Consider the following 12,121-nt stretch of genomic DNA (forward strand, 5'->3'; position numbering starts at 1 on the left):
CATCATCTGGCTCTGTGAAGCAGCCCCCAGCACTGCTGCAGGCAGCTGTCGGGCAGGGGTGGTGCTGCCTGGGGACTGCTGTCCCCACACAGGCATCACGGCAAGGGGCCAGCGGGAGGGACGGGACCCCCAAGGCCCCTTTGTGCTGGCTGCGGAGTCAGTAATGGTGCAAGAAAGGGCTCTGTGTGTGCGTGCACGTGTGTGTCTGTGTGCATGTGCGCATGTGTGTACATGACAGGAGTGTCCATCTCAGTCTGCAGCAGACTCCCGGCACAGCATCGGAGCCGGGAAAAGCCACGTTTGGGTCATTCCAGCTGCAAGGCACTACTTGGGCATTTTAAGTATCTGGTGTAAATCCAAGCTCTGGACATGCTTCCCTGGGGCATGAGCCCTCTCCCAGAGCTTTGTGCTTCGTCATTAATACTGGTTTGGAAAAACGAGCCCCCCCAGCCCTGCCCGGAGCAGCCCCAAGCGGTGGGGTGCTCCCTGCCCGTGCCGCGCCAGCGTGTCCTGTGGATTTAAGGCAGGGCTCTGCTCAGAGCGGCCGAGTTTTCATTACCCAGAGGCAAGCCGTCTCGCAGCAGAGCCCAGGGAAATCAATAGTGTGAAGGAAAATTAGCTCATTAAACAGCCATCAGCGCAAATGCGAGGAGCACTCATATCCTTCCGCTGCATCCGTATGATTGTTTGCTGCCCTGCCTTGCTGCCAACACCTCCCTTTTGCTGCAGCACCTTGCAGAGAAGCAAAAAGCTGTTGGGCCCCGCTGGCCCTCCGGGAGAGGAGCCCGGCCGCCCAAGCACCCCAGGCCAGGCTGTTTCCACAACTTTCCAGGGTGGGTTTTTTTTCCCCGTGGTCCCGGGGGACATGCGTGGGGTGTGAGCCAGCGGAGTGGCCTGCCCACAGGGGACCAACAGCATCCAGGGCTGCGGGAGTGGAGCCAGAGCCAGGCTCTTTGCTGTGCACTGGGAGGACAAGGGACAACGGGTGGATGCTGGGACGAGAGAGGCTCAGGCTGGGGCTGGAGACCTCCAGAAGTCCCGTCAGTCACCCCGCGATCATCTGAGACAGGGTCTCTGCTGAAGACGAACTGGGAAGAAAATAATAAGGGAGTTTTTTAAGGGCTCATATTTTAGGGCAGCAATGCTGTGCTGGAGCCCAGTGCCCTGTGATGGGGAAGTTTCTTCTCTGAAAGCAAAACTCATTTTCATTGTCCTTGATGCAATGAAATAATTTACTCCTTTTGGAGCTGTCATAACAATTCTTAGGGAATTAAAGCAATTTGATTCCTTATCGTTTTGTTACAAACCCTGGCGAACCAGCACAATTATTTAGCAGAAACTAATGGCACTGAATATTTCCAGTTCTCCATGTGGGCAGAGGGTTGAGCTGTAAATCCCCCGCCGCGTGCCTCTTGCCTGCCTAAATGCTGCCTTTCAAGCAGCTGCCTGTCCCCACTGCCAGGCGAGGGGCTGGTTTGGCACCTGCGGTCACCGACGCCTGGCTTGGTGCGGGGCCTCGCCCTGGAATGGCACCCCAAGACTCCTTGGGCACCGCGCACCCTGGCACCATGCAGCCCCGGCAGATGCGTGGCATGGCCCTGGGGCATCAGCTGTGTGTGACTAATGGGGAAACTGAGTCAGGGAGCGGCCAGGCCGTCACCTCCTGCCCACCACACCTGTCGAGGGGCCAAGGCTGCCGGCAGCATCTCCGTCCCCTGCCAGACAGGGGTCTGCAGTGGGAGGATTGGAAAAATGAGCCCCCGCCAGCCCCATCCCGATGCTCTGTGCTGGGAGCACACGGGCACAGCCACGCTGAGAGCACGGCCGTGCCGAGGGCTCATTAAGCACCGGCCACTGAAGAGAACAAAACCCAGAGCCATGAGGGTGTCAGTTAGCACCGGTTCATTACTGAGCCCGGTGCTGGCGTGAGGGAAGGGCCTCACTCGCCCCGTTTTGTCCCTGTCGGGCGGGCTCTCGCAGGGGGGACAGTGATGCAGTGCTGTCACTGGCAGCACCGTCCCATGGGAGGGAGGGCAGGAGGACAGGATTTATTCGGGCCCAAAGCAGATAAGTTGTGGGGGAGGAGGAAAACAGGGACGGGGCAAGGCAAAAGCAAACAAGAAAAACTTCAGACAGGTATTTTTGGGGCGAAAGTGTGGGTTTCCAGCAGGACCGGTCAGGCAGGTGGGAAGGAATAGGGGCATGAGGAGCAGCCACCTCCAGCAAGTTCCCAGCAAGGGCAAACTCCAGGGGAACGGGGCGGGGGGCTGGGGGTGCGAATGTGCTTTGAGGAGCCCCTGGTGCCCTTTCAGGCTGAGGGACCCTGAAGGACCCAAACCTCAGCCCAAGGTTGCAGCACACGCAGGAGAACACCTTGCGACACCGTGCAGGGAGGTGGCCATGCTCCCCTGCGTCTCCGCAGTGTCCCCAGCCGTCACCCTGCCCCACCGCTCACCAAAGGTGACCCTGTGTTCCCTGGCCCCCCGATCCTGGGTGACCCTGGCTCCTGCAGCTGTACACGAGGGGGCTGGTGTGTGGCACCCAGTGAGACAAAATTAGCTCGTCAGCTGCTGCCGCCCCTCCGAACGCTGATGGCTTTTATAGCCAGCATCTGGCTGCAGGCTGGGGCTCGTGCCGCCATGAGAGCAGTCGCGCTGGTGCATCTCAGCAGCTTGCAGCCACTGCTCCCCCTGTAACACCCCTGTCAGCACCATCCCGGTTTGCACCACCCCCGTGTGCACCATCCCCATGAGCACATCCGAGTGTGCGCCATCCCTGTCAGCACCATTCCCCAGGTGCACCATCCCTGTGCGGTCATGGTCAATGGCAGCTCAGAGGTGGCCACGCGCCATGGCAGTTTTATTGCCATCTGAGCTGCCACGAGGAGCCCTGTGCAGGAAGAGGCGCATGGCTGGACTGGCAGCACCTCTGCTCTCCTGCTCTGGGGCTCCAGGAAGCCCTTGGTTTGTAACACAAAGGGCCGGGCTGGGCCATTGGCACGACGGTCTCCTCACCACCCATGATCTCCTTCTGTCTCCCTGGAGGGGAGATATTAATAGAGAAAGACCCGGGTCCGGAGCAGAGATGGCTGCATCGGGCAGCGAGCCAATCTTTGCTAACCCTGGGGTGACTTTCTGCACCTTGCATTGCACCCTGCCCCCCAGGGAGACCTTCAGGCTGCCCAAGGTTCAGCCTGGATCAACCCCTCTGAGATGTCCTCTGCTCCGACACCAGCGCGGTGCCCTCATTCTTACTGCCACAAAATGCCACGCGGGTCGATGCTGCCTCTCCACATTCATAAAACCGCAGTTTGGGGTTCATAGCTGGAAATCTTGAAGCCAAACATCCTAAAAATGCTTCAGCAAAAGCGAATCTGTGTCCAGGGGTGCCCGACAGCAGCAGCATGTCCCCCGGCACGGGGCCTCATCCTGCGGCGGGGCCGTGCTGGGGTGTCCCCGCTCCCATGGCCTCGCTGGCCTGGCGGGGGGGCGGCACGGGACAGAGGTGGCCGCACAGCCCTCGCAGAGTCACTCGCTATCGTAATTAGAGGCAGTAATTAGGATGCTCCTCTCCGCCCTGCGCTGTGGGAGACTGGAGCTGGGGCTGCTGCTCGCAGGCAGTGCAGGCAGCGCGGGCAGCTCATGGCCTCTCGTGTTCCCTCTCCATTTCACTCCTCCATCCCCAGGCGTTCTGCTGGCGCAGGAGGAGGATGGGACCGTGGTGCTGCCGGCGGTGCCCAGCGCGTCACAGCTCCTGGTGCTGAGCTGCCTGGGCTGCCTGCCCTGCTGCCAGCCTGCGCCTGGCCCCCGGCGTTCCCAGGGGAGGTTTTGCTCCAGCTGAAAGGTCACGGGTAAAGTCAAACAAAAACCCAGCGACTCCTTCCCTGCCTGCCTGCCAGTGGGGCTGGGGCTCCCCTTCCTCCCCACCGCGGGCAGGCTGGCGCTGCCCGGGGCCTTGGCACCGGCTGCCTGTCGCAGAGCTGGGCTGGGGACGTGCAGCTTCATCAAACCCCGTCTGCAGAGGCAGTCAGGGTGTCCCTGCCCACCATGCGGCGAGGGGGGGGGTCAGCACGGAGCAGCGCCCCGGGAGACCCAGCACCCACCAGTTATCATCCCCAGGGTCCTGGGGCAGCCTGGCGCCAGCCACCGCCTCGCGTCCCCTCTGGCCCCCGCCGCCGTCCCCACCGCCGGAGAGCCCTGAGTGCAGCAGCACAGCAGTGCTCCGCTCCGACCTCCTCTCTCACGGCAGTCAACAGCCATAAATATTGCTTAGAACCTGAACGGCTAAGCAACTGCTTAGGGAGTGAATTACTACTTAATTACACAAAATTACGAAGAAATTTATTTTCAGAGTGATAGCGGGTCTGGTCTGATGTGAATTCCTAACAGCATGACATTATTCTCCCTGGGAAAGGGAGCTGCTGCCGTGCCGGGGTTTGTGCTGGCACCGGGACACAGTTCAGCACAGTTTTGCTGCAACAGGTTTCTGCAGAATCAAGATGGGGCTGTGGGTTGCAAACGGCCACGCCAGGGTGTCCCCACGTCCATGGTGTCCCCAGCCTCGCCAGGAACATGCAGGGGATGGATGTGCGTGTTGGCTCTGGACCAAATAACTAATCCCATCCCCAGGGCAAACCAGCCTGTAATTATCATCAGTGTTTCAGAAACAGTAGCACCAGCCATCGCCGCGGTGGATGTGAAATTTAAGGCAGAAAAGCTCTAGTATTCCTGAGGGAAAAAGGCTCCTGGCGTGCAATGTGCACTCGCAGCCCAGAAAGCCAACTGTATCCTGGGCAGCATCACAAGCAGCGTGGCCAGCAGGACGAGGGAGGGGATTCTGCCCCTCTGCTCGGCTCTGGTGAGACCCCCCCTGCAGTGCTGCGTCCAGCTCTGGAGCCCTCAGCACAGCAAAGACACGGAGCTGCTGGAGCAGGTCCAGAGGAGGCCACAAAAATGATCGGAGGGGTGGAACAGCGCTGCTATGAAGAAAGGCTGAGAGAGTTGGGGTTGTTCAGCCTAGAGAAGAGAAGGGGCTTATAAGAAAGATGGGGACAGACTTTTTAATAGGGCCTGCAGCGACAGGACGAGGGATAATGGTTTTAAACTAAAAGAGGGCACATTCAGACTAGATATAAGGAATACATTTTTTACAGTGAGGGTGGTAAGGCACTGGCCCAGGTTGCCCAGAGAGGTGGCAGATGCCCCATCCCTGGAAACATTCAAGGTCAGGTTGGACGGGGCTCTGAGCAACCTGATGTAGTTGAAGATGTCCCTGCTCTTGCAGGGGGGTTGGACCAGATGACCTGTAGAGGTCCCTTCCAACCCAAACTGTTCTGTGATTCTATGATTCTATAAGCACCATCAGTAGGTAGGGATGGAGCAGGGTCTGTGTGGGGAGGGCTGCGTCCTCCCTGTCCCTCATGGAGAGCAAAGCCAAGGGACGAAACCCAGCCCATCCTGCCCAGGACCTGCAGCCCTGAGCTCCTGAGGGTCACTTTCAAACTGTGGTGAGAAAAACTCTGCTCCGTGTCTCTGATTTGCCCCTCCCAGCAAGGTGCTCAGCTTTCCCCTGCAGTTTTTTGGTTAAACCTCCCTTGTCACTATTCCAGCTCATTTCTTTTGCTCTCTGTCCCAGGGAGGTGTCCCATGGCAGCGGGACCGGGCAGGGTCCATCTTCATGTGGGTGACCCAGTGGTCAGGGGGACCCTGCGAAGCTGGAGGGATGCGTGTGGGGTTGCAGGGCCAGGCTGACCCCGCTCGGACGAGCTCAGCCCCAGCACAGAAACTCTGGGTCTGGGGTGGGCCAGGAGCTGGAGAAGGACCTGGTGCCCGTCCCAGCCACCATCCTTCTCCCTGCCCAGCTGCTACCACCAGAAAATAAGGAGCTTTCCTTGGTGTGGAGCTATCTGGGGTTTATTAACCATGACCATGGTGAACAGGGACCTATAGACACATCATTTTGGCTGTCCCAGGCAATGCCACCGGACGCAGGCAGCAGGAGCAGGGCTCTGCCCACTCCGAGAGGCAGGTGATAGAGCTCACATGGGGCTCTGCCCAAAAAGATGCTCCTGAAGCACATGGGAGCTTCAAATAAGGCAGTTTTCAAGCTGTGCATAGAAATGAAGGTAGCAGTGGGTGATGGCAGACGCCGGCAGCTGCGGCAGTGGCAGCAGGGGCTGTGGTGCTCTTGTGCCCACCGGGCTTGGCAGTCACCGGCTGTGTTGCAGGGGTTTTCCCGTGGGGTGGCTGGCACAGCCAACATCTGCTCCCACTCACTTGGGTGCATCTGTCCCCAGGAATGCCTGGGCAGGGGGAGTGGCTGCTGCCAGGGGCACCACTGTCCCCGCCAGCCCCTCCTCACTCTTACACTGACCACAGCACCGGCACCGGCGCTGGCTCCGGGCAGAAGCTGGGTCTCCTGGGCAGGTGCCATGCCGCGATGGCATGGGGGTCCGAGGGCCTCAAGGGCTCAGGCTTATGGGGTGATGAGGTCCTTTGGGTTGGACGGAGCCTCAGGAGATGCTTTGTCCCCCCTCCTGGCCAAAGCAAGGTCACCTGTGGAGTTGGAGCGGGCTGCACATCTCCTAGGATGGAGCCCGTGCCACTGCGGGAGTGTCCTCAAGGGGACAAATATTCAGACTAGAGGTTTTGGAGTAGCTCTGCCTGGGAGTGCGGGGCTCACCGGGCTTGGCACGGACCACAGGGGCAGCAGGCCCTGCCTGCCTGCCTGCACTTCCCGGCAGAAAGCTGCGGTTCCTGGGCACCAAGCAAGCAGCCGTGCCGGGGCCGGGCTGCTCCCCGCTCCCGTGGCACACACCGCTGCCCCGTCCGCCAGGCACACCCAGGGCTGTGCCTGCGCTCCCCAGGAGCTCCAACATAAACCATTTTGGGGCCATGCCCGGCGTCCGGCCCTGCTGCGCCCCAGCCCTGCTTCTCCATCCAGCCGCCCCCAGGGCCCCACATGCCCCGTCGAGCCCTGAGCCTGTCCCCCCTGGTGCCTTGCAGCCCCTGGCAGGTTTATTACCAGGGTTTATTTTCTCTGTGCGTAGCCCTGCTGCCGGCTGTGACTTGGTGCTGGTGCGCAATGCACCGGCGAGACGCTGTGTTAGAGCTGCTGAAGGCGTGGGCTGTACCTGCAGCGGCCAGGGGACGGGGCACTGTGGCCCCCTCCGCCTGGTGACACCGTGGCACTCTGCGGTGCTGCCTTCACCGCGTCTCCAGCACGGACCCATTCGGACCAGTAAGCCAGAAGGAAGTATCCCTGTGACGAGTTCTCAAATCCTGTTCACCCTTCTGGGTTGTTATAAGGCTGTGAAAAGCCACCTGCCCAGAGAGCTCTTTCCCCCACTGGTATAAATTATAGCTGTTATTTATGAGCAAAAGACTGGAGGGAGTAAAATGCATCCCCTGCCCCATCCTGCCCGTGCCAGGGAAGGGACCCAGGTGCCAAAGCCGAGGCCAGGAGCACCAAACCCCCCAACAGCTGCCACCCGTGAGCCAGCAGTGAACTGGAAACGAGCCCCAGGAGCCATCTCAGCGGGCACGCGAGCACGTCCCGGGCTCCCCAAACGCAGCGGCTCCTGCCCACCGCCGACACCCGCTTCGACACGACCTGCAGCGCCGTGGCCCGACCTGCTCCAGGGCAAGGCCGGCAGCCAGCAGCAGGCAGCAGCACGGGTGGGACCCTGCCAGCCCCAGGGTGAGCAGTGGCTCTGCCGAAAGCCGCTTCTCAAAGGCAGGCGACGTTTTCCCAGCTGTTGGCTGGAGGACCCAGCCTGGGCCCGTGGGGAGGGGACCCCAGCGGGGTCCCAGTGACAGAGGGGATGGGACAAAATAAAACTGGGGCAGAAAACCCAGCAGATGCTGCACAGAGGTGCTGGGGAGCAACGGGGGGGGGCCTCAGCATCCCGCGCCAGCCTCTGCCGACCAGCTGGCTCTTGGAGAAGGAAACCTCCAATGGAAGCGGGGGGATGCGAGGCTCCCCGCCGCACCGATGCTGCTGCCCTGAAGTGCCCGTGGCTGCGTGGATGGTGTCCGATAGGAAGGGTTTTCGCACAGCACTGTGCACGGCGCCTGCCCTGCACCCACCCAACCGCTTCCAGACTCCCGCAAGGTGCCAGGAGCTGCTCCGGGTGCTCCAGGATGGCTGGACCGGAGCTTGGGATCACGGGGCACATCCTGAGCAAGGAGGGCCCCTGAGGAAGAGGAGTCTGGGAGGGCAGCACTCCTGCCCCACCCTCTCCCCCCGCCTGGGAGCCCCCCGACTTTCAGCTGGAGCCCTCAGTGCTCCTGGCTCTCCTGCCATCTCCGACACCCTCCCGCTTGCTGGCCATCACCGCCGTTAAAATAAATCGACAAAATAAACCTAATTTGGACCGTAACTATATTTTCTTAATCTGAAAGGAAGAGTCCTGCAGTCAATAAGCAGCAGAGTCCCCAAGGGCTCTTGCTGCCGAGGAAGAATCGAGCCATCGCTATGCTAACAAGTATATTAGCTAATGAAAACAGTATTTAAAATAATCACAATATTTCTTTATTTGCATGTAAAGATGACATAATAAAAGATAATTAGCAGCATGTGAAGCAGTTCTACTACTCAATTTTCTCAGTTTAGCTAATTAATTATCTTGGTAAAATGCATCATTATGGCTAATTTTAGAAAATCCAGCAGCTGCAAGGTCATAGTGGGAACAATTTCAATTTGTAATTGGAAGAAACATGAAAGTGAGTCAGATAATCTTTTATTAGATAATAATAATAATGAATCACACAGGCACGTATATTAAGTACTTTAAGAGGCAGAAAATGCACTGAATCATTTAATAATGTCGTCAAATGTGCTTCCATCACAGGCTGTTGGGGGAGCGTGGGGGCACTCGGCCCTGTCCCTGCCTGAAAGGACGCACGTCCCAGCGCCAGCTCGGGGAAGCCTCTGGCGGGACGCGGGGGCGGGAGTGCCGCAGAGGGGCTGCTCGGGGCCCCCGGCCCCCCCAGCCTCCACCCCCCAGCCGTGCCTGCAGCGCCCCAGGGCCGGGCAGGAGGGTGGCCGGGCAGGGGGGCCGCAGCGGACCACCCTCCCGCCGGCTTGGCTGGGGGGCTGCCCTGGGCCCCTCTGCCTCGCTGACCGCGGAGCAGCCCCAGGGCTCGCCGCAGCCCGCACGTGGGGGTCCAGGGCTGTGGGCAGCCCCAGGAATGAGGGGGAGGAAAAGCACGTGCTGATGGGTAACAGCTCCCTGGGGATGCTCCTGGGGATGCTGGGGGTGGGCACAGGCGGCCTGTGCTGGGGGAGTCAAAGCCCAGTGCGGGGCTGGGGCCGAGAGGAGACCGGGAGGGAGCAGAGAACCCCCGTGCCGGTGCCGTACCCCGGCCCCTGGGCGACGCCCCTGCTGCTGCTGGGGCTCTGCCCTGGGGGGGAGCGCTTTTACCACCCGAAAGCAGCCTGTTGCCCCCAGAACTGGCGAAGGTGGTGGTGCCCACACGCTGCGGCTCCTCCCGTCCCACCGGCGCTGGCTCTGGGGGCAGCCCAGCGAGCCTTTCCCTCTGCCGCCAGGATGAATTGGCCCATCTCTGCCTTTCCCAGTAAAACCTTTGTAAGAAAACCTGGTGTGAGCCCCAGAGCCGTGGTACATCGCCTCTTCCCATCACACCCCCGTCTGGGTTAAAGGCAGAGCTGGGCCCCCGTGTGCGGGGCAGGTGTTTTTGACACAGCGCACGTAATAAAGCAGAAAATATCACTGCTCTCGCTGGAAGCAGAAAGCAGGTCTAAACCTCGCGTGCACCCGGGTGAGCTTCCACCCAGCTCCCCTCGGCCGCTGCCTTGCCCCGGGTGCTGCCTGCAGCTTCTGGGGCAGCACTGGGAATGAGGGGTTTCCCCCAAAGCGGCATGCAAAGCCACGTTGTCGCCCCAGCCGAAAGCCAGGACCGAGACCCCCGGGATGCTCCTGGTTGCCACGGCAACACGCTGCCCTCCTCCTTGATGCTGGTGATGGGGCCCGTTGTCGTGGCGATGACCCAACCCACAGCCCTGGGGTGCCCTGCCAGTGTGGCCCATGGACACCCCAGTGTCACTGGCACAGCCCAGGGACATCCCAGCAGCACTGATGTGGCCCAGGGACACTCCGGCGGCACCGACATGGTCCAGGGACGCTCTGGCAGCACCAGCACAGCCCAGGGACACCCCATCAGCATCTGCCTGGCCTGGGGGACACCCACACCTGGGGGACACCCACCACCAAAGCGGGTGCGCTGGAGGGTGCCTGCAGCCACGGCTCAGCCCAACTCCACCTTCAGCCTCTTACCCCCCTCCCAACAGACGCATGTTCACTGCCAGCAGCCAAATAATATTTTCTTGGCTTAAAGCAGTAACTAAATTACATTTCACCCTGGAAAATTATTTGTAATGCAATTTGGTTCCATTTGTGGTCAGAACTAGCCATGCTGCGGTGAGAAAAACGGGTGTATTGGGCGTCAGCGTGCAGTGTTTCTCCAGCTTTCACTCAGCAAGTTTATAGGAATTTAGCTGATGAAGAGGATTGCGGACGGTGCTGGGGACGAGACGTCTAATCTGCATTCCCCGGGGCAAAGGTCCTGGGCCCCTCCACTCGCCCGGGCTGGGCCAGACACTGGGTGCGGGACATCTGCGGGGTGCATGCCCCATGGATCAGCTCCCCTCAATTAACAGCGAATTAGAAATTAATTCTAATTTCTGGCAATGGGAGAGGGCAAGGCTGACTGTCCCTGGGCTGCTCTGCACTGCGGCCACTCCTGCCTCCATCCCTGGGTTTGTTACTCCTGCTTTTACAGCAATTGTCTGCGTGGTGCCTCCAAAATGATGCCCCGGTGCACTACAGGAGTTTCATGACTCTTTACTGCCTCAGCATCAAATACCTTCAGTGCATGAGAGGAGCTTTAATAGAAAAACAGCCACCCAAATTGCTCCTTGGTGCTGCTCCCAGCCAGGCTCTCGTGCCCCAAGGAAGCCGGGCACAGAAGGAGGCACTTGAGTTGCTTTTGAGCTCCTGGGTTTGCTTGAAGCTGCAGTCTGGCCACCACCGCACACCCACACAGCCCCCCCCCCCAACACCTCCCATTTCTGTGGGCTCTGCTGATGAAAAGGCACTTACAACCCAAGGCCCTTAAGTGAGCTTTCCTTAAGTGAGCCCTCTCTGCTACTGGCCCTACACTTTGGGCCTGCAGAGAAAGATATTTAACTATTTATCACTCATTTCTGTGATTCTTCAGAGATCAGTGTGGGAGTTGCCCTTAACCTTCCCTGGTAGCAACGTGGTGAGTTGCTGAAGTTATCAGAGGGGGAGCTGGCAGGAAAACCAACGTTCACATTGCCCTGTTTGAGGTTTCTGGAATGGTCAGTTCAGTGTTTTTCTTCCAGCCCTCAGGTAAGGAGACATGTGGACAGCTCACGAAAGGCTAACGTCCGGAAGGCAGCATCTCACTTTAAGAGCTGCTGTGAAGTGCCACAGGCAATGCAGGGTAACTACCAGGTAACCACTGCCTGGTGCCTCCGCCGAGACACAGGCAGGGTCCTGCCAGACCAAACACCGCAGCCCTGACCCAGGGAACCCACGGCGAGTCAGCCAGAGCTTGTCGCCTCCCTGGGGAGCCTGGAGAGGGGCAGTGGGCGGTTTGGCTTATTGGTCCGACGCTGACAAACCCTGCCCTTGACCACAGGTTTCCAGCAGCTTTCCCAATTCCCCAGAGCTCGCTGGGTGCATCGCCTTCGCAGGACACAGGACGCTGCTGCACTGCTGCCCAGCTCTTCTCCTAATCCAAACAATTGAGAAGTCTAATTTTTTATCCTCACTCTGCACAGAAATAAGAGCTGTCTCTAACACTCACAGGACTCCGCGCTGCATTTTAACTGCACGGCTTTATCGCAGCAGCTTCCCCAGTTCCACTCGCAGGGTGCCAGCAAAGCCAGCTGCACAAGGGGACCTATGCCTGAGAGAGGAAGCAGCACATTGAGTAACCGGAGAACATTTGCATTGCAGGAGCATCGGGTCTCCCTTTAAAAGCTGTGTTTCCATGTTTTCATTCCCCACACCATCGAGATGCAACGTGATTTCCTTAAATATAAGCTGCTGCACTGTTACCATAGCTGCTGC

The sequence above is a fragment of the Ciconia boyciana genome, chromosome 14, assembly GCF_034638445.1.
Source record: "Ciconia boyciana chromosome 14, ASM3463844v1, whole genome shotgun sequence".
Classification (NCBI taxonomy): domain Eukaryota; kingdom Metazoa; phylum Chordata; class Aves; order Ciconiiformes; family Ciconiidae; genus Ciconia; species Ciconia boyciana.